Raw genomic sequence first — 23754 nt, forward strand, 5'->3', positions numbered from 1 at the left:
AACTAAGTAAAATTTTTAAAAATAAATAAATAAAATGGAATGAAATAAAATACATAACTGCAATTCTTCTCCAATGCTGAAAGACAAGAGGTTTAGATTTTTTACAACTAATGCAAATCTAACTGTAAAATAAAATTGAGATTATTTTTGGTTTTGTGATTGTCATTAAACGTATCCATTCCAACTCCTAATCATTTAAATCCTGCCTCTACCTCTTAGCCATAATTACCACTGCCCTAGTTCAGAACCATTTCTTGCCTAGATTCCTGCATCAGTAGTTTAACTGGTCTATCTGTCAGTAGCCTCTCTCATCTATAATCTGTCCTCCTCAACTTCATCATTTGGAAAATCCCTTCAAAATCCTTCCAGGGGGGTCCTTTTCTATCAAATAAGTGTTGGGAGTCGGTCACACTCTACAATTTGCCTACCCATTTTCCATTTCCCTCCATCCTTACTAATAGAACTCTTAATTTGTATAGGGTGGCAATGTGTCCAGCTGAAAATAATTTATTTCCCCAGACCCACTGTGACCAGTTCTGGTCAATGAGATGTAAGTAGAAATCTTTGCATGGCACTTCTAGAAAGCTTTATTTTTCTGATCAAATGGGATAGTTAACATAGGCCTTTTGCCCTTTTCCCTTCCTTCTAATTCCTACCTGGAATGCAGCAACAATGGCAGGAGGCATGGCAGCTGTCTTAGTCCTTCAGGAAGAAAAACACCAACCAAAGAGCAGGAGCAGAGCACTAGAAGTGGGTCCCCATCAGCACCTCTTGGATGTCACATTAAGCCTGGCTACACTGAGCATCGCTGGCCTTCTCCCTTACAGGAGAAAGATAACCTTTATTTCATTTCACTGTAACTTAGATTTCTTTCCTGGGGGACAAACACAATCTAACTGATAAAGTGGGTCAGAATAAAAGCTTCATGAAATTTCTTCCAGGTCAAATGTTCCATGGTTCCAGAATTCAATGCAAATTCATGTCATCAATGGTATTTAATCAAAGAAAACTTATGCCAGATTATCTTACTTCTAAAACCATAATATCCATTTCTTCACTGTAGGGTAACATCTAGATGCTGGTTCCCTTAGTACAGCTCATAAATACCTCCCCTTTATCTAGAATAATCAATACAACAGAAATCCAAAGAGCATTTATTCCATTCAAAGCTTTATTCTATGCATTGTAGAATAATAAAGGAAGTAAAATATAGAGCCCTTACACTTAAGAAACTCACAATCTAGTCAAAAAGATAAGAAATAAGGATAAAAATAGAATTGTAATGAAAAAGATCAGGATAAGAATACAAAAGATATCATCAAACATAACACAGATTGATTTTTTTTAAAACTATACAGACAATAAGAATATGAAAGAAGTTTAAATCAAGAAGTGTCCCTTTAGCTGAATGTTGAAAGAAATAATAGGCATTAGAAGTTGTTTCTTAAATTTTAAATCTACTGGACATGGTAGTGTGGTGAATTCATACTTTGAAGTACCCTCTCTCTTTCAAACACATGGCAATTATAAATAAAATATAGGCCAGGTGCAGTGGCTCACACCTATAATCCTAACACTTTGGGAGGCCAAGGCAGGAGGATTGCTTGAGCCCAGGAGTTTAAGACCAGTCTGGGCAACATAGTGAGACCCCCCTCTACAAAAAATTAAGAAAAACCCAAATAGCCAGGTATGGTGACATGCACCTATAGTTCCAGCTACTTGGGAGGTTGAGGAGGGAGGATTGCTTAAGCCCAGGAGTTGGGGACTGCAGTGAGCTATGATTGTACCACTGTATTCCGGCCTGTGTGACAGAGCAAGACCCTTTCTCAAAAAGTAAATAAACAAAACAAAATATAGAAATTAAAACAAAAAATTAGTTTCAAAAACAAAAGATGGACACCCACAGAAGGAGGAAGTGAAACAGCAAGTTGAATGAAAACAGAAGCCTGCTGGAGGTGGTAGCCAGAGTTTGGTTCCTGTGAGTCATTGGAAACCAGGCATTCTCTAAGTCACATAGCCAAGCAGGGATAGGCTTGAAATCAGAAGCTGTGATGGTGCTTTATACTGGAATTTAAGGGAACAGTACCAAACGCCCCCTTTAAAACAGATTTGAACAAGCTGCACGCCTACAAAAGTAGACAAGTTCAGACACTGCTTCATGTCCAAAACTTAAGTAAGCTACCTGCTGGCCTAGGGACAAAATCTGTGCTCCCCTTACTATGACTTGGGATAGGAATCCCAAAAATAACATCATAAAACCTGGTCTGGACTGGGCCCAGAGGTCTCAGAACAGAAAATTTAAAAACCCATAGACAAAGGGAAGTAAGAACAGAGAGAAACAGAAAAAAAAAAATTAAACGTAAAACTTACCATTTAAAATGAACCTGAAAATCTAAATTTGAAAAACTATGGGGGGAAAAAATCTAAGACAAATAGAATAGTCATAAAATTTCTACATGGAGGTACCATAAATGTTTGCATGTCCCAAAAATTCATATGTTAAAATCCTAACCCCTAATGTGATGGTATTTGAAGATAAGGTATTTGGGAGGTGATTAGGTCATGAAGGCAGAACACTCATGAATGGAAATGGCACCCTTATAAGACCTCAGAGAGTTCCCACCCCTTTACCATGTGAGGTTATAGCAAGTAAACACTCTCCTAGAAAGCCAGAAGCAGGCCTTGCTGGACACCCTATCAGCTGGTGCCTTGGTCTTGGACTTCCCAGCCTCTAGAACTGTCAGAAATAAATGTTTATCATTTACCAGCTGCCTGGTAACAGAGTTCTGTTATAGTGCCCAGACAAACTAACAGAAATTGGTACCAGGAAGAGGGGGTGCTACTGTAACAAATACCTAAAAATATGCCAGTGGCTTTGAAACTGGGCAATGGATAGAGGCAGAGAGAGTTTGGGTGTTCATGCTAGAAAAAGCCTACCTCACCACAAGTGATTGTGATGAGGACTCAGGAAGAAAATAAGACAGGTGTAGAAAAAGGCTCAATCTTCTCAGAGAATATCTGAGTAATCCAGAAGAGAATGTTGATGGAAATATGGACACTTAAGGGCCATTCTGATGAGGCCTGGCAAAGAAGTGGAAGGAAAGATCTTTGTTATAAAGTGGCAAAACCTTGACTAAATTGGTTCTTGTCCTGGTGTTTTGTGAAAGGTAGAACATGAGAGTGATGAGATTGGAGATTTGGCTTAGGAAACTCTAGGCAAAATGTTGAAGGAACAACCTGGTTCCTCCTGACTGCTTATAATCAGATGAGAAAAGAGAGAAATGGTGTAAAGGTGGAATTGTTAATCAAAGCAAAAAGAAAGAACTTAGAGGTGTGGGAAATTCCCAGCCTGCTCATGCTGCAAAAAATGAGAAAGTGTATTCAGAAGAAACACTAAGGGTGTGGCCACATGACCATTTGATGAGATCAGTCAGCAGCCTCAACCAGGTACTATTATTCAAGACAATGGATGAATGCAAAGGAGGGGACTCCACTGCCTATGGGACATTGGTGCACACTGCCCAGCACCACCTAACATCACAGACTCCATTCCCCATGTTCCAGCACCAAGTTCTTCAGCCACCTCAATTATGGCTCTGGTAGACCCAGGTGTGGCATAGGTTATGATGATCATCCCTCTGGAGGACACAGGCAGCAAACTCTGGTAGCAAACAAAGAATGCCCAAGGGACATGGATGCCTCCACCTAGATTTCAGAGGACAGGAGAAATATCCCTTGGAGTCATGGGGGTGGAGTCCAGGCAGGGGGTCACCATTAGGAAAAAGCCTCCCAAATCCATGGGGCAGACCAACCAAGAGCATTGGGGGCTCAGCTTCTTCCTGAGAAAGCTGTATGGGCAGGATCATAGCCCCAGTGTGTCCAGAAGACAGGATCTGGAAGGTGGGACATCCACCCCTTGGAGCCTGAAAGGCAGAATATCAGGCCTAAGAAGATTGGTCTCAAGGCTTCAGGCCTAATGGAATTTGTCCTGGTAGGTTTTGGCTTAGAACCTATCACTTCTCTTTTCTCTCTATTTTGGAAGGAGAATGTCTGCCCTCTGCCTGCCCCACCATCGTGTTTTGGAATCAGGTAACTTGTTTGATTCCAGAGGCTTATAACTTGGGGGAAATTTGACTCAGGATGAACTGAAGCCTGAGTCGCACCCAAATCTGATTTAGATAATATCCAGATGAGATGTTGAACTTTAAACTTTTGAGTTGATGCTGGAACAAGTTGAGATTGGGGCGGGGGGAGGAGGGCACAGTTGGGCTGGAATAAATGTATTTTGCATGTGAGAACATGAATTCTGAAGGGCAAAAAGAAAATGCTATGGGCTGAATGCTCATGTGCCCCTAAAATTCGTATGTTGAAACCTAACTTCCAATGTAATGATATTAGGAGATGGAGCCTTTGGGAAGTGATTAGGTCATGAGAGTGGAACCCTCGTGAATGGGATTAGTGTCCTTATAAAAGAGGCCCCAGATAATTTCCTTCCACCTCCTGCCATGTGAGGACACAGCAAGAAGCCAACCATCTATGAACCAGGAGGTCAATACTCACCAGACACAAAATCTCCTGGCATCTTGATGTTGGACTTCTCAGCCTCCAGAGCTGCGAGAAATAAATATCTGTTGTTTATAAGTCACCTTGTCTATGGTATATTTGTTACAGCAGCCTGAATAGTCAAAAACAAGGAGGTAAATATATTCCAGGTAAAAACAATGTGATGAAACAATATAATATAGACTTTAAGGTAAGTATGTTTAGATGCTGAAAGAGAGAAATGAAATAACTTCCATTAAGAGAAAGTAAGAAATTATTGGTGGTGAGAGACACAGACAAAAGAAAAACAAAACCAAAATAAGTTATAAAGAATCATCCAAACATCTTGAAATGACAAATAAAATCTACCAAATTTTAGAAAAAAACTCAACTGGATAAATGTTAAAATGAAAACAGAAACCAAATGAGAGAATAGAGAACACTGCTGAGGAAGTCACCTAAAGTACAGTATAAAGAAACAGAGTGTTTTTTAAAAAAAAAAAAAAAAAAGATGAAAAAATACTTTAAGATTTGAGAGTGGTTTTCAGGTGATGTCCTCAGCCAGGGGCTGTTGGTATTTGGAGAAGGAAAATTCTTTGTTGTGTTTTGGGAGTGGGACACTGTTCTATGCTTTGTAGAATGTTTACCAGCATCCCCGGCCTCAGCACACTAGAAATCAGTAGCATCCCCAAGTTGTCAGAACCAATCATGTTTCTGGACTTTGCCAGATATCCCTTGGGGGGCAAAATTGCTACCTGCTGAGAACGGTGATTCTAATATATGTCTAAAGTGAGTTATGGCCAAATGCAGTGGCTCGTGCCTGTAATCCCAGCATTTTGAGAGGTTGAGGCAGGAAGACTGTTTGAGGCCAGGAGTTCAAGACAAGCCTAGGCAACACAACAAGACTCCAGCTCTACAAACGTGATAATAAATAAATAGAGTGACAGAAAAGACAATGGAAGGAATGGACAGATTAAAAGAGATAACTGGAAACTTTTCAGAAATGGATGCTCAAATCAAAAATGCATTCTAACTACTCAACACAATAAAGTCAAGAAAACTTACACATAGTCACACTAATATAAACACTAATGCTAAAGAAAAATCTAAGAATCCACTAGAGAGAAAAGACAAATCATCTATAGAGTAAAAATGATTAGACTGACATCAACAACAGATTCAAAAGACGATTATGTAAATGAGAGGAGATAAAGCAACCATCAATCGAGAACTTTATACCAAACAATCCCTCCAAGGTAAGAATAAAATGCAGATATTTTCAGATATTCAAAAACCAAAAGTGCTGATTTTCCGAGATCTCAACTTAATGAACTCTTAAAGGATATAAGAAATTATTTTGAGCACAGCAAATGATCAAATGTTGATTAACTTAATTAAAAAGCGATTTAGTTCTTTTTGTATTAAAAGAACACATCAAGACAAAACTCTAGATGGTAATCAAAAAAGGAGAAATAGAAAGTAGAGTTAATGGAACAGAATGCCAAGATTCATGTCATGTTTAGGAAGGAGAAAAACTAAATAACTTTAAGCCTTGTCAAAAAATACGATTTAGGATATATTTTTAATTAGATAAAAACTAGCAATAAATCTATAACTTCTAAATCAGCAGACATAACATAAACAATGATTTTTTAGCAATTTTCATTTTGCACTAGGACCTGCAAATCTTATAGCCAAACCTGGTGAACAGAGAGGGCTAGTGGCTCTGCTAACCTGAGAATGCAGTCATGGTGAAGGCACGTAATTAACCAGTGTTCTATTCAGGGATTTGATAAGGAGTTCTAGGAGGTGAGACAGCCAGAAGGGAGCTCATAAGGTCTTCTGCATATTCCAAGTTGTTCCAAGCCTTGTGCATGAGCAACACAGACCGGGGAGGTCCAACCCATCCATGCATTCCTAGTTGATGGAGCCCTGCACATGCTCAGAGGAGATGCAAGAGGCCTTGCATAAAATAAGGCCTGGAGTGGACTCAAAAGTGGACCAAGACTGAACGTGCTCCCTGACTCACATGTAGATCCAGCAGCACAAAGTAGAGAAGCCTTGCTGACCCAAGGCATTTGAGCTCAGCCTCTGACTAATCTTTGACTGAATACCAAGACAGGCGAACATGGAAACAAACCCTAGGAAACAAGGCTTAAAAATCAAAAGTTAACTGAGCAGAGATATTAGCATGTACACATTGTGGGGAGACAAACTTCTCAGATTTAATCCAGGCAAGTAATTAAACAACAGACAAACCTCAGGGAGGAAAAACAGAATCTGTGCTTAAAACAATATATTATCTAAATATCCAGAATTCAACAAGAACAACAAAAATTAGTAGACATAGAAAGAAACAGGAAAGTGTTTCTCAAGAAAAAAAAAAAAGCAGTTAACAGAAACTGTCTGAGTGTTTCCAGATGTTGGATTTAGTAGTCAAAGACTTCACAGCAGCTATTATAAATATATCTTAAAAGTTAAAGAACCCCATATTTAAAGGTTAAAAGAAACTGTGACAATAATGACTCAACACATAATCTGAATACACAAAAATTATTTTTAAAAAGAACCAAATGGAAATTCTGAAATTAAAAGTACAATAACTGGTATGAAATATTCATTAGGAGAATATTTGGTTGGCAGATTTAAAATGCAGAAAAAAGAATCAGTAAATGTAAATACAGATCAATAAAAGTTATCCAATCTGATGAATGGAGAAAAAAGATTAAAAAAAAAAAGTTATCAAAGCATTAGAGACCTGTGGAACAACATCAAGGGTACCAATACACTTGTAATGGTATTCCCAGAAGAAAAGGAAAAAGAAGCAGAAAATAATTGGAGAAATAATGGCCTAAAATTTTCTAAACTTGATAAAAAGGGAAGATAATGTACAGATCCAAGAAGCTCAAGACTAAGCACAAACAAATCACATCTCAGTCAAACTTTTGACAATTCTTCCCAAATTGATCTATAGATTAAATGTAATTTCTATTAAAAATCTAATCATCTTGTCTGTAGAAAATCAACAAGTTAATCCTAAAATGTGGATGAGGATGCAAAGGATCTACAGAATCAACGTAATTTTGAAAAAGAAGAACAAGTTTGAAGACACACACTACCCAATGTTCAAACTTACTATTAAGCTACAATCATTAATGATTTGATGTTTGTGTAAAATAGGCAGGGATCAATAGAACAGAACAGATAATTCAGAAAGAAGCACTTACATTTACATTCAATTGATTCTTGACAAATTACCAAGATAATTCAGTGGAGAAAGGACAGTTCTTCCAACAAATAGTGCTGAGACCACTGGATGTCTATAGGCAAAAACAGAAAAAAGAAAAACTTAGACTCTTACCTCACAACATACACAAAATAACTCAAATAGGATCCCAGAATCATCAATTAAGAGTTCAAAGTATAAAAATTTCTGAAACAAAATACAGGGGAAAATCTTTATGATCTGGAATCAGGCAAAGAGTTTTTAGATACAATAGTATAAGCACAAATCATTTTTTTAATTATTAAATTGAGCTTCATTAAAGTCAAAAATGTTTTGCTTCTAAAGACACAATTAAGTAATTGAAAAGACAAGCAATAAACTAGGGGCATTTCCAAATCATGTAGAATATATAAAGAACTCTCAACTCAAAATAAAAAGACAAAACACTCAATTTTTTAAATGGCCAAAACAGACATCTTACCAAAGAAGATATATAAATGACTAATAAGCACGTGAAAAGATGCTCAACAACATTAAACATTAGGGAAATCCACCTTAAAACCACAATGAGAATATCACTATACATCTACAAGAATGACAATATTCAAAAAGACAGACAATGCAAAGTGTTGGTAAGAATACGGAGAAACTGAAATCCTCATTCATTGCTGATGAGAATGTAAAATAGCATAGACATTTTGGAAAACTGCTGGGCAGTTTCTTAAAAAGTGAAATAGAAAATTACTATACAACTCAGCAATTCTACTCTTAGAAACATACCCAAAAGAAATGGAAATATATAATCACACAAAAACTTGTATAATGTTCATAGCAGTGCTAGTCATAATAGCTAAAGACTGGAAACAACAGTAAATAGATACATAAAATATTGTATACCTATACCACAGAATATTAGTCAGCAGTAAAAAAGAACAAGATACGAATACATGGTATAATATGGATGAACCTCAAAAACGTTTTGCAAAATGAAACATGTGAGACCCCCAAAATTATATATTGTATTATTCCATTTATAGCCAATGTCCAGAAAAGGCAAATTTATTAGACACAGAAGATAGATCAGTGGTTGCTTAGGGCTTGTGGGAGGAAGAATGGGAGCAAAGACTGAAAACAGGCTCAAGAGAAATTTTGGGAATAATGGAAAAGTTCCAGAACTAAATTGTACTGATAATTGCACAACTCTATAAATCTGCTAATACTCATTTAATTATATACTTAACAATCACGAACTTTACATTATGTAAATTATAACTCAATAATACAATAAAAATTTTGTATGAATAAACGGAACCAAAAAAAGACCACAGATAAATCTGAAGGACATAGATAGAAGGAAATAATAAAGATCCATATAGCAATCAATTAAAAAGACAAAAAAATCAATGAAAAGAAACAACACAAGCAAAAGTAGCCTCTTAGAGGAAAAACATTCAAAATGAATAAACTATTGGCAAAACTGATCAGGCGAAAGAGAAATTAAACAACACTAGGAATAACAAAAGAACATAGGCACAACTGAAACAGACAAAAGGAAGATGAAGACATGCGTGCAGACCAGGGAGAGTATGAGCAAAATTATACCAGAGTATTCATTGTACAGCAAGTAAATCCACTTGACTCCTCTAGGAAGAACAGTGAGATATAATGCTGTGAACATCAGTAAGAAATTATATACTTGAAGGGTATCAAGTTAAAGTCAATATGGCTTGTAGGGAAAGGATTCCCTATTTAATAAATGGTGCTGGAAAATTGGCTAGCCATAAGTAGAAAGCTGAAACTGGATCCTTTCCTTACTCCTTATACGAAAATTAATTCAAGATGGATTAGAGACTTAAATGTTAGACCTAAAACTATAAAAACCCTAGAAGAAAACCTAGGTAATACCATTCAGGACATAGGCATGGGCAAGGACTTCAGGTCTAAAACACCAAAAGCAACTGCAACAAAAGCCAAAATTGACAAATGGAATCTAATTAAACTAAAAAGCTTCTGCACAGCAAAAGAAACTACCATCAAAGTGAACAGGCAACCTACAGAATGGGAGAAAATTTTTGCAATCTACTCATCTGACAAAGGGCTAACATCCAGAACCTACAAAGAACTCAAACAAATTTACAAGAAAAAAACAAACAACCCCGTCAAAAAGTGGGCAAAGGATATGAACAGACACTTTTCAAAAGAAGACATTCATCCAGCCAACAGACACATGAAAAAATGCTCATCATCACTCGCCATCAGAGAAATGCAAATCAAAACCACAATGAGATACCATCCCACACCAGTTAGAATGGCAATCATTAAAAAATCAGGAAACAACAGGTGCTGGAGAGGATGTGGAGAAATAGGAGCACTTTTACACTGTTGGTGGGACTGTAAAGTAGTTCAACCATTGTGGAAAACAGTGTGACGACTCCTCAAGGATCTAGAACTAGAAATACCATTTGACCCAGCCATCCCATTACAGTGGACATACCCAAAGGATTATAAGTCATGCTGCTATAAAGACACATGCACACATATGTTTATTGTGGCACTATTCACAATAGCAAAGACTTGGAATCAACCCAAATGTCCATCAGTGATAGACTGGATTAAGAAAATGTGGCACATATACACCATGGAATAATATGCAGCCATAAAAAGGGATGAGTTTGTGTCCTTTGTAGGGACATGGATGCAGTTGAAAACCATCATTCTCAGCAAGCTATCGCAAGAACAGAAAATCAAACACCACATGTTCTCACTCATAGGTGGGAATTGAACAATGAGATCACTTGGACACAGGAAGGGGAACATCACACACCAGGGCCTAGTGTGGGGAGGGGGGAGGGGTAAAGGATAGCATTAGGAGATATACCTAATGTAAATGATGAGTTGATGGGTGCAGCACACCAACATGGCACATGTATACATATGTAACAAACCTGCATGTTGTGCACATGTACCCTAGAACTTAAAGTATAATAATAAAAAAACAAAACAAAATTTTTAAATAAAGTCAATACAGGCCGGGTGCAGTAGCTCACTCCTATAACCCCAGTACTTTGGGAGGCCGAGATGAGTGGATCACCTAAGGTCAGTTCGAGGCCAGCCTGTCCTATCGCTACTAACAAATACATATAAAAATTAGCCGGATGTGGTGGCGCATGTTTCTCCATAATAATCCTAGCTACTTGGAGGCTGAAGCAGGAGAATCACTTGAACCCGGGAGGCAGAGGTTGCAGTGAGCTAAGATCATGCCACTGCACTCTAGTCTGCATCACAGAGCAAGAATCCTTCTCAAAAAAATTAATTAAAAGTCACTAGAAAAAAAATATAAAAGCTAAAATGTATTTAAAATATAGTAAATATGATGTCTTCAGTCTATGTACATCCCACCCATAAAATACTTCCTATAAGCAAACCAGACTCAATCATTAAATCCTAGGAAATTCCATGAGGCATTTGCCACAAATGAATTCTACGAATGGAAAGTGATGCTCAATTAGAACAACAATATGAAGCAGTGTATAGAAATTACATCCGAATTCAGGGCCCATCATGAAATGTGACTATAGAAACTCCACACTGCATATCCACCTGGATCAAGATTTTCCAAACAAGCCATTGCTTTTAAAAGAAAACCAATTCTAGTTTGTTATGCTCACTGGATGTTAACATTCATCTATCAAAACCACCAAGTACAAGAAGAATGTCATATCAGCACTTCATTCATTATCAGCACTTCATTCATTACCATTACTCAGCAACAAGCTGAGCCAACTAAACTGAAAATCCACTCACCCCTGAGAAGCAAGATCACCTTTCAACAGCTCCATAGCTCAGTCACATCCCAATTCGCTTGTCTGGTGGAGAGGTTAGAGCTTCAAATTGTATGGCACTGACAGTATATCCAAAACCTTTACAGATGGGGTAAATTTTCATCATTAATAGCTAAATGGTTCCATTTCTACAATTCAGCTAATATTTGTTCAGGGTGTCCTCTGTACAATGCACTCTGGCCTCTGTATTGGGGAACAAACGACCCATGATTGAGACACAGTTCTACCTTTTAGGTTGCAGGGTACAAAAAAAATCTGGTAGATAAATAAATGCTCAGATGTTGGTAAATGGTGAGATGTCCGGCAGCTAACAAAGCTGGGTTGTGTTGAGGTGACCTGAGAAGGTTCCTGGGGAGAAGAGGAGGATTGCAATTCAAGAAATGGATCGGACAGGTGATCCATTTGATGATGGTATTCAAAGAATAGAAGACCATTTGAACAGAGGCTCAGAGGAAAGGAAGTGGGATTAGTGAATTAGGCTCGGGATTCAGAGGTGAAGAGGGAATTGAGGGGAAGGCGTGGAATATGAGAGATCTAGACACCAAGCTCAGATGAACGTTGGTCTCTAAGGAATGAAGAATCACTCAAAGGTTTCCAAGAGGAGTAGGGGAGCAGTGTGATCAGATGGTGTTTTTGGCAGATCTCTCTCCTGGCTCAGTGAGTGGGAAGGATGGGCGGGGAGGCGAGGGCTTCAGCAGGAACCGAGGCAGGCGGGAACACAAGCCAGGGCTAGAACAGTGAAGACAGAAACAAAGTGTTACCAGGACACACTTCAGCAGCAGAAACTCCTCTCCTGAGGCCCATCTCAGTCACTGCTTTCCAAAAAGTGATTCCCAAACAGTAATTTTGTCTGTTTATATCAAAATCACAACTTTGTAAGGTCTTTATTTCTTTTTGGACATACATAAAGTAATACCATCACGTTTTCTCTCTCTTGTGTAGAGAATTCTCCCAACCCAGGTGTGCAGATCATCCCAAAGTTAGGAGGCATCACTTGCTTTGAACAAACCCCACACTGAACAAATGAATACAGATATTTTACATGAAAGTCTTCAACAACACAATTCAAGTGCAAGACTAGAAACCCATTCTCCAAAGTTCAAAAACTGAGTTTGAACATAAGCTCCTAGGTTTCTAAAGGTAGAAAGCGGCAGGCATAAAATCTCAAAGCTCACATTTCTGATAAATTCCAAAAGCTAATGAGTGTTGAGTCCCTTACCTCTGCTTCCTCAGGTCAGCTTTCTAGAATCCTAGCATGCAGAAAGTGCTTGGGGAGCTCCCAACTTTGTCATAAATGTGCTCGTGGCGGGAACAGCAATGCAATATAATTATAATTCAGACTTACTGGTGTGCAAAAGTTATTTAAAGATTTTTATCACAGAGCCTCACAGCACATTGGGTATCTTTGGAGCACTTCCTAATATTAGATATTTTACCATCTTTTCTGTAGATCACTCTTACAGTGAGTGACCTGGTGGAAAGGGGTCTGTCACTGCATTCCCATTTCATAAATAAGAACAGGTCTCACATCATATAATAAGGTAGATAGCAGCACTCTGCTGGAAGATTTGAGAGTACTCATCACCCTTAAACAAACACAAGCTTTATATCTCTATATTGTTATGGACTGAACTGTGTCCCCGCAAAATTCACATGCTGAAGTCCTAACACCGGTACCTCAAAATGTGGCTGTATTTGGAGACAGAGCCTTTAAAGAGATAATTATGTTAAAAATGAGATGATTAGGGTGGGCTCTATTCCAATATGACTGGTTTCTTAGAGGAAGAGATTTGGGCATGGTGGCTTATGCCTGTAATCACAAAGCTTTGTGAGGCTGAGGCAGCAGAAGCACTTGAACCCAGGAGCTCGAGGCTGCAGTGAGCCATGATTGCTACACTGGACTCCAGCCTAGGCGACAGCATGAGACCTTGTCTCTAAAAAAAAAAAAAGAAGAAGAAGAAGAAGAAGAAATTTAAACACAAACAAGTGGAGACACAGGGAGAACACAGCCATTTGGAAGCCAAAGGGAGAGGACTTAGAAGAAACCAACTCTGCAGATACCTTGATTGCAGATTTCCAGCCTCCAGGACTGTGAGAAAATAAATTTCTATTGTTTGAGCCATCCAGTCTGTGGAATTTTGCTATAGCAGTCCTAGTAAATTTTTTTTTTTTTTTTTGGAGTCTCGCTCTGTTGCCCAGGCTGGAGTGCAGTGGTGCGATCTCAGCATACTGCAAGCTCCACCCCCCAGGTTCATGCCATTCTCCTGCCTCAGCCTCCCAGGTAGCTGGGACTACAGGCACCTGCCACCACACCTGGCTAATTTTTTATGTATCTTTAGTAGAGACGGGGTTTCACCTTTAGCCAGAATGGTCTCGATCTCCTGACCTCGTGATCCACCCACCTCGGCTTCCCAAAGTGCTGGGATTACAGGCATGAGCCATCGCGCCCGGCCGCAAAATTTTATATATGTCTAATATATATAAAATAAATTATTAAAATTATAATATATAAGTACATATTGTATATAATATATAACAATTATATATAATTGTATATATTACATACAATATAATATTAATATACATATACTACATGTATTATTTATAATACATAATTATATATAATATATAATTGTATATTATAATTATATATAATTGTATACTGCTTTTTAAATTATATATTAGCAAACTATTTCTATATTATTAGCAAAGTCATACATATAACTACTACTCACACATACATAACTAATTATATTATATATAATATACAGTGTGTATATATATAATTAGTGTGTGTGTGTATATATATATATGATTTTAGTGTGTATTTCAATAGACCATACAGATATAGTTTGGTGAAATGAAAAAAAAGAGCAAGAATAAGTGATTTAATTGCCTGCTCTGTTGTGGAAGGGCTTGGAATTGGAAGACCTTGGTCTGTCACCAACCAGACATGCGATCCTGGGAAAATCACTTAATCTCTCTAAGTTTCCATTTTCTTATAGGTTGACTAAGGCACTGTGAAACAAGGTGAGTATTTTTCAAACTGTGTGGAGCAGAATCCCAGGGTTTCTAGAAGATGCCCCAGGAAGTGCCTGAAACAGCAAGAGGAGTTGCACCTCTCCCTCTTTATTCCTTAGGGTTTTGCATTAAAATATAGGAATTTATCTTTAATGAGACAGCTTGAGAAAGAAAGATACTGCCAGCTGACCTTGAAGGCTACTCTGGCCCTAATGTTTTGTATACTTCTATTAGGCAGCAGACGCATCTCTACTTGTTAGTTCTGTGTTTGTGTCATATCCAAGTAATCATAACAAAAATGCGAGTTAGCCAACTGACTAGCGTTAGAAATATTTATCATACTGTTACCCAGGGTTTCTCAACCTCATCACCATTGAAATTCTGGTCTAGTTAACTTTTTGGTGTGGAAATTATCTTATATGTTATAGAACATTTAGTAGCAACCTGGCTCTACCTACTACATCCCAGTAACACCATCACCAGCATCCCCCCTTGCCATATTTCCCTGCCTCCAGTCCCATCCTTCAATCCATTCCCCATGTCAGAAATGTGTCTTCAACAAGGTGACTGAACCTCTCTGTGGCATGAAATCTTAACTCCTGATCCCATTTAGGGGAAATATTACTTTTATTACATATAAACCCTATTGGTATCTGGTCCTGGCCACATTTCTAACCTCAAATTTCACCACCCCTCAACACAGACCTTCCTGTACTAAAATTCTTCATGTAAAATCCTGGAAGTTTTCTGGAATGCATCATATTCTCTCAAGCCTCTCTGTTCTTTCCCCATATTCTTTCCTTTGCCTAGAAGGTCTTTCTTCTGCTAATGCCCATTCATCCTTCAAGACTGAGTTTAAACATTACCTTCTCCAACAAATTTCTGTTTTAATTCTTCTTCTTCTTCTTTTTTTTTTTTTTTTTTTTTTGTGAGATGGATTCTGGCTCTGTCACCCAGGCTGGAGTGCAGTGGCATGACCTCTACTCACTGCAACCTCTTTCTCCTGGGTTCAAACAATCCTCCTGCCTCAGCCTCCCGAGTAGCTGGGATTACAGGCACCCGCCAACACACCTGGCTCATTTTTGTATTTTTAGTAGAGATAGGGTTTCACCATGTTGGCCAGGCTTATCTCGAACTCCTGACCTCACGTGATCCACCCGCCTTGGCCTCCCAAAGTGCTGGGATTACAGGCGTGAGCCACCACATCCAGTCTCTCCAACAAATTTCATACTGCCCCATCAAGGCAGAATCAGCTGCTCCATCTTCACTACTCACTTATGGTGCTTTCCTCGGCTGCAGCTCTCATTGCAAAGCACCGTAATGATTTGTTTATCTGTCTGTGAGTGTCCCTGGTGCAAAGGCTGTGTCCTGTAGGTCCTCAATAAACATGTATTGAATGAATGAATGGTTCCATCTTCCACTGCTCAGTTTTACTCTTCAGGAAATGCATTAGTATACTGTGAAAACAATCAGGTAGAACTTAAAACACAGAATTATACTTACATTCGGCTCAAGAAAAGCATCCATGGCAAAGCCAAAATCAAAGGCACTTATTTAATTCCCACACACTGAAGAAGAGAAAAAATTCCTTTAAAAATAAGTCTTGTGAGCACTTTCATTTTCTGCCCAAGGGAGAAAATATACTCATGAACTGGGATAGCACAGAATAAAGAAAGTGTTCATCTCTAGAATCACAGTAACATCTGCATCATGTTAAAACTTGTATCATGGATTTATAGGGATGGGCTAAACTAAACTGTTGCCACTGAGATTAATGGACCATTTTTTCTAACAATGTGCTCTCAGTACTACTAAAGCTCAAGTAATAAAACCGCATGGTTGGAGCTCCACAAGGAAATTCCTACTGCAGATGGGCAGAACTGTAATCAAGTTCTGAACTGAAATAAACTTCATCATAATGTTCTGTACAATTTCTAAATGATAAAAGGGTTATTTTGTGATTAATAATAACAGACACTGTATTTTTTACCCTGGGAATGTTCGAAATAGCTATTAATGAACCCAAAGCATTTTCCATTATTATTAAATTGACTGATGTGGGTCACGAAGCAATAGATCAATGCTGAATTAATTCTGAAAGCCAACTTTTTACTGGGGATTAAGGGAAACTGCGCAATCACTGTGTACCTTATGTCATTTTCTTAAAGACAACAAAAGCAGTGGAGTTTCCTACTATTCAAGTTCACCAGCCAAACCAGACCTATTAGGGTCAGTTTGGTGTGCACTGGAATTCTCATAGGCAAATAGCTGCTTCTAGGATATGCTCGTGATCAAAAGACACAGGAACATTTAACAATTAGCAGTCAAGTGAGTGGCAAAATAAACCATTTCAGCTTAAGTAGCTACTTCAACTAACAATGAATAACCCCCAATGCACAATGGACATGCAATCAATTGGGAGCTGGTAAATAACAAGCATGTTACTTTTTTTACATATAACATACAAGCATCAAACATTCCTGGTAAATAATATTTTGAACACTGACAAAAGCCTCTGACTCATTTCAGCTCCATTTCCAGTATGTATTTTCTTATAATTGCAAATAGAAAAATCTCAATAATAAACTGTGTTTATCCACATTGCTATAAAGGAATACCTGAGACTGAGTAATTCATGAAGAGGTTTATTTGGCTCGTGGTTCTGCAGGCTATACAAGAAGCATGCTGCTGGCACCTGCCTCTGGTGAGGCCTCAGGAAGCTTCCACTCATGGCGGAAGGTGAAGGGGAGACAGGCACATCATATGATTAAAGGGAACAGGAGAGAGACACAATCGTTCAGAGAAAGAAAAGAAGAAAGAGCAACTCCCCCGTAACGCTTCCTTAAGGGAAAGAAAGCCTTTCCCAGAGATCTCCCAGTGGACTTACTTCTAAGTGTCATTTTCCACATTGGTTCAAGGCCCTTATTAAACCAGGCCTTAGAAAAATTAATCAGATTAGCTCAGATTTCTTTTCTGAGGCTGCACTGAGTGGTGAGGGGTCAGCTTCAATGACAACAGCAGGTAAAATGTTGCTTCCCTCTTCCGGCATCTCAATGAAGAGAGCTTGAACCCCTAGGACAGGACAGATCCACAGACAGAAGGAATTGGATCCCTAAATCACCACATGGTGCAAATGGTCCTGCTGGCCACAAACATCTACATTGGACCATTTTGTGAGCGAGAAACTTCTAGGAAATTATTAAGCTACTGAATCAACCATAGTTATCTGTTGCAGCAGCTAAGGCTAGGGTGTTTATAGAGGTTTCATTTTTTGTTTGTTTATTTTTCTTAGAGACAGGATCTCGTTCTGTTGTCCAGGCTGGAGCACAGTGGCATAGTCATAGCTCACTGTAGCCTCAAACTCCTGAGCTCAAGTAATTCTTCTGCCTCAGCCTCCTAAGTAGCTAGGACTAAAGGTGCACACCACCACACCCACCTAATTTTAAAATTTTATTTTTAGATACAGGGTTTCACTATGTCATCCAGGTTGGACTCAAACTCCCAGTCTCAAGTGATCCTCCCACCTTGGCCTCCCAAATTGCTGGGATTGCAGGGATAAGCCACCACATCCAGCCTTTATGAGGATTTTTGAAACAATGCAAATTTGTTGAGAATAACTGGATTCATATTCAGGAATCCAGGTAACATAAAAGCCCTGTATGTCAATTATAGTCATTGTATCCCAAAGAACTCATACTGGGTGTTGACATCTGTCTCCAGTTCTCCTCAGGAAAGAGCTTGTGAAATCCCCCGAGTGTGACCAAGCACTGGTTCCATGTCCCATGGCCATTCTGGAATATCTGACTCTCTTTTTTTTGGTTGTTTATTTTTGTTTTTGTTTTTGTTTTGAGACAGAGTCTTGCTTGTTGCCCAGGCTGGAGTGCAGCGGGGCAATCTTGGCTCACTGCAAACTCCACCTCCTGAGTTCAGGTGGTTCTCCTGCCTCAGCCTCCCGAGTAGCTGGGATTATAGGCGTGTGCCACAACCCCCAGCCAATTTTTGTATTTTTGGTAAAGATGGGGTTTCACCATGTTGGCCAGGCTGGTCTCAAACTCCTGACCTCAAGTGATCTGCCGGCCCCGGCCTTGGCCTCCCAAAGTGCTGGGATTACAGGTGTGAGCCACTGCACCCAACCTGGAATATCTGCCTCTTGATTCAAGGAGCTCCCTGTGTGCTTTGCTTGATGGCTGCAGGTTGTGTATGGATTTCTACTGAAGTGCCTGCTTGCTCTCTCTCTCTGTCTTTGTTTTTTTGTTTTGTTTTGTTTTTTTGGAGACAGGGTCTTGCTCTGTCACCTAGGCAGGAATAATACAATGGCATAATCATAGCTAACTGCAGCTTTGACTTCGCAGGCCCAAGTGGTCCTCCCACCTTAGCCACCCAAGTAGCTGGGACTATAAGCATGTGCCACCACACCCGGCTTAGTTTTTTAATTTTTTTCTGGAGACAGGATCTCACTGTGTTGCCCAGGCTGGTCTCAAACTCTTGGACTCAAGTGATCCGCCCACCTCAGCCTCCCAAAGGGCTGGGATGACAGGCGTGAGCCACAGCACCTGACCTGCTTTCCTCTAGTACTCTTGCCAAATTCTGACCACAAGCCCACACGACTGCAGTTATTATCTCTCTAACCGGATGATGTAATGCGAATGCACGCTTGCTCCCTCTGTCTCATCAGTTTCTGCCCTGTGGTTACTGGTGAGGGACAGACAGGGGAGCAGAGCTGGTGGGGACCAGGGCAGGGGATGGTTAACATCATTTTATGGAGAAGATGAGCTTCTTGCTTAAAGTTGGAAACTAAAACTGCTTCTCCAATTTTTGCAGCATTGATCGTTTAACACTATCAAGCATTCTTCCTGCAGCAGTCATTTGAGATGATTATTATTTATTCACCCAGCACTGTCTAATTTATGCTTGCATGAGAAAAAAGCATTTTTTAATATTCTACGGCATATAGAGATTAAAGTTTGTGTAAGGCCAAAATGTGGAGTTTGGAGAACACACTTCTTGAAAATCGAATTAAAGCATTCAAGGACATTTTCCTCAGTCTTAGTGAGACAATATTCCAAAAAGAACAGGCACAGAAATGATTTTTAACCTTTCAAAAGCATTGGAGTAAATGAAAATTCTTCAAAGCAAAATGAGTATGTGACTCCCTTCTTGATTGTATTCCTGTATCAAAACCAAGGGTTGGAGGGGAGTGGAAGGGGAGAGGTTTGGAATGCACCAATTTTGATTCAATTGGTTGAGAAACGTTTTGTGAAATAAATGGAGTTTTCGGAGTTTAGGTAATGACACCAGAGAAAAAATTGAGCGCACCAAGGTTGAAGGCAGTGACGGGAGAGTAAGCTGTCCTGACCCAGGCAAAGCTCCGAAATGAAACAGAATGAATAAATGTAAAAGTTCATTTGATCTTCTCTCGTCCATTCAATCAGAAGCTTGGATTCAGAGCTAGACACAAACACCTTTTTACTGCGTCTACAAAATCTGTCTTGTGCCAAAATCCTGACTCGCACCATGATTTGCCACAAAATGTTTATCTCTCTAGCAACAAAATATAGCAACAAGATAAATGAACAAGGCACAGATTTTCTACTAAGCTGTCATCATTCAGCTAGTTCATACTCCTCTCCTAAAGTTGAATTAGAAGACGATAGTCACCTTCATTTGTGAAAATTGAATAAGGGCAATTTAGGGGGGAAAAAAAGGCAGAGAATTTTGTTTGCTTTGGTTCCAAGAGGAACCAGGCAGAGAAAAAAATGTAATTTGTGCCAAAAACATAAGTTCTCCAGAAGAACAAACTTCACTATCTAAAGCAACTCACTCCCCCGGAAGTTTCCCTCATTTGCCATAATTATCCTGCTTAAGGACTTGAAGAATATGTCATCATGGGATGTGAGAAAGAAGCTTGCAAGGTTTCTATTTCAACCACCTTATTTTACAGAGAAGGAACCAAAGGTCCAGAGAAAACCTGTGACTTTCCCAAGATTCAGCCAGGGATTCTGAATCGCCTGAGCCAGGCTTGTAACTCAGGGTATTCCCACTGCAGGAAACTTTGCACTCGTGGAAAGATGTTCTCCAGTCACAAAAAAATAGCCTCTTGCCATCTGTTGGCCATTTCTTAAATAGTGCACTTCTAACTAGGGAAAAGAATAGGCAAGGTCATAGGCATTGGAACAAGTTGTCTGAAAGATACTTGCTTTTTCTGGATAAAGTCTTGCCCTCAGTTCACTCGTTAGGAATTTAATTAGTAAATCTACCTCTGAAAACACCATTCAGCTCTCTCAAGCAAAATAAATGCAAAATATGCACCAAGTTTCATTTTTATCTCACGAACTGAAGCATATTCTCCCAATCTGTCAGAAGAATGTATGTGCTTTGGGAGGCCGAGGTGGGAGGATAGCTTGAGCTTTCGACGTCAAAGCTCCAGTGAGCCAGGATTGCACCACTGCTCTCCAGCCTGGGAGACAGAGCAGGATCCTGTCTCAAAAAAAAAAAAAAAAAAAAAAAAAAAAAGAAAAAAAAAAAAAAGAAAAAAAAAAAAAAAAAGAAAAGAAAAAGAATTTGGGAAGTCTGATAAAGATGGAAGTAATAAACACTGGGGATTCGAAAAGTGAAGAGGGTGGGAAGGGCAAAGGGTTGAAAAATTACCTATTGGGTACAATATTCATTATTTGAGAGATGAGTTCACTAGCAGCCCAGTTCTCACCATATGCAATATACCCGTGTAACAAGTATGCACACATATCCCCAGAATCTAAAATAAAATTACATTTTAAAAACTAGATTAAAAAGAAAGAATTTGTGGCCAGGCATGGTGGCTCACATCTGAAATCCCAGCACTTTGGGAGGCCAAGGCGGATGGATCACTTGAGGTCAGGCATTTGAGACCAGCCTGGCCAACATGGTGAAACCCCGTCTCTTCTAAAAATACAAAAATTAGCTGGACGTGGTGGCACACACCTGTAATCCCAGCTACCTGCGTGGCTGAGGCACAAGAATTGCTTGAACCCATGAGGCAGAGGTTGCAGTGAGCTGAGATCACACCGCTGCACTCCAGCCTGGGTGACAGTGAGACTCAAGAAAGAAGGGAAGGGAAGGGAAGGGGAGGGGAGGGGAGGGAAGGGAAGGGGAGGGGAGGGGAGGGAAGGGGAGAGGAGGGGATTTGTGAAATCTGAACCACTCCCTTCAGAGGCCATTGAGATATTGTAAATGGGACCTATCCATTAATGCTATTGTGTCTCTAATGCCATTGGTAATGTTATATGCACAAAAGCTGTGGTCCATGGCATAAAACTGCCTTTAATTTTCTACTTCCACATAGTTATTAATCATGTAGCGTAACAACATGCAAATTAGCAACGGTGAGTGCGGGGAGGGGAAATGTGGTTAGAAATTCTGCAAAACTCATGGGGAAGGAAAAAAAAGAGGAAAAGGCTTATTTTAATAGAGTTTACATATTGGAATTAGCTGCATCTACTGAACAAATATTTATGAAAACATAATCAAGAATTTTTCAAACTTCCTGCTTCCTCTTTAACATTCACTTCCAATATTTTCATAATCAGTTTAGCATTACACTCATTTTTCTACCTTGGCTCTTATTTTTAAACCATCTGAATTTACATAAAGCAAAAACAGATTAATATTGGCAAATTTTTATATTTGTGAGTTAAAATAACAAAAATCACTATTTCAATAAAAGCTGCAAAAGGCAGGCGTTGTGTGGACTTCATTATGGAAATATTCTAAAGCAAGGCAAAGATTTACAAAAGATAATATTAGAAGCAGAATTCATCTGCCGTCTCTTTCCATTCCAGAAAGATTAATAATAGACGTGTGATAATAGAGAGACTTTAGGGTTTTGCTTGTTTTAAACACTACAATTCCTTCCCAACTGCTGTCAAAAATATACTGTTCTCTTTCTATATTCACTTCTCCACTCTACTGCTTGTCTTTTTCTCTGCACCAGCAAAAGCATATTATTATTATTAATAAGGGAAGAAGAAATTAATGGAAATTGAGAATGAAAGAGGGAAAGAAGGAAGAAGAGGGGAAACCTTAAAACTAAGGGACTCTGTATAATTAGCCTTCAACCTTCCATTTAATTTGCTCGTCTATTGTAACAGTGAGTGGCCCATCATCCTAAGCAGTCACCCTAAAACAATCATTTTGTGATTGATGTATTAATAGGTGATCTCGATTGACCATGTAAATTGGGCCTAGAAACACATCTACTGAGCTAAAAAGAGTTCTGGACTTATGTACGTATGAGTCCATAAGGAATACTCAGTTCCACTTGGCAACATTAAATGGAAAAACAAAATTATTAAAAGGTCAGTAATCAGGCAAATAAACATCAGGAATTTTGACTTTCCTAGGCAACCACTTAACTTATTCCCTCCCTTCTTAAATACAGAAATTTTATGTAAAATAAACAGTCAGCTTGGCTCGGCCCTTGGAGACTTTGTTTCTTGAGGAGCACTTTGGTACCAACTACATATGAAATATTTTTTCCAATCAGAAGGTTAACAAACTGTACCTCAGGATCCTCCTTTTTCTCTAGATTTAATGTTCTGCATGTTTAATTTTTACACTAATCCCATTCATTGAGTACACACATCCAGCCTTTACTCCTTCTCTCTGGGGATTATTTCTAGCCTTCCCCTCTCACTACCTATACCAGTGTTCTCCTCTCACTACCTATACCAGTGCTCTCAATCAGGGTAGTTTTGCACCCCAGGAGACATTTGGCAATGTCTGGAGACACTTTTGATTGCCACAACTGTTGGTGAGGGTGCTGCTGAGATCTAAGGGATAGAGACCAGGAATGCTGCTCAATAGCCTATAATACATCCTATCCTATACTATCATATATCCTGTAATACACCCTATCCTATCATATATCACATCCTATAGTACACCCTATAATATCATATCATACCACATCCTATAATATATCCTATAATGTTGTATTATATCGTATCGATCCTATAATACATCCCATTCTATCATACCATATTACCTCCTATAATACACCCTATTCTATCATATCTTATCATCTTATCATATCATATTGTATCCTATAATATATTCTATATCATATGATATCATATCACATCCTGT

The sequence above is a fragment of the Papio anubis genome, chromosome 11, assembly GCF_008728515.1.
Source record: "Papio anubis isolate 15944 chromosome 11, Panubis1.0, whole genome shotgun sequence".
Taxonomy (NCBI): domain Eukaryota; kingdom Metazoa; phylum Chordata; class Mammalia; order Primates; family Cercopithecidae; genus Papio; species Papio anubis.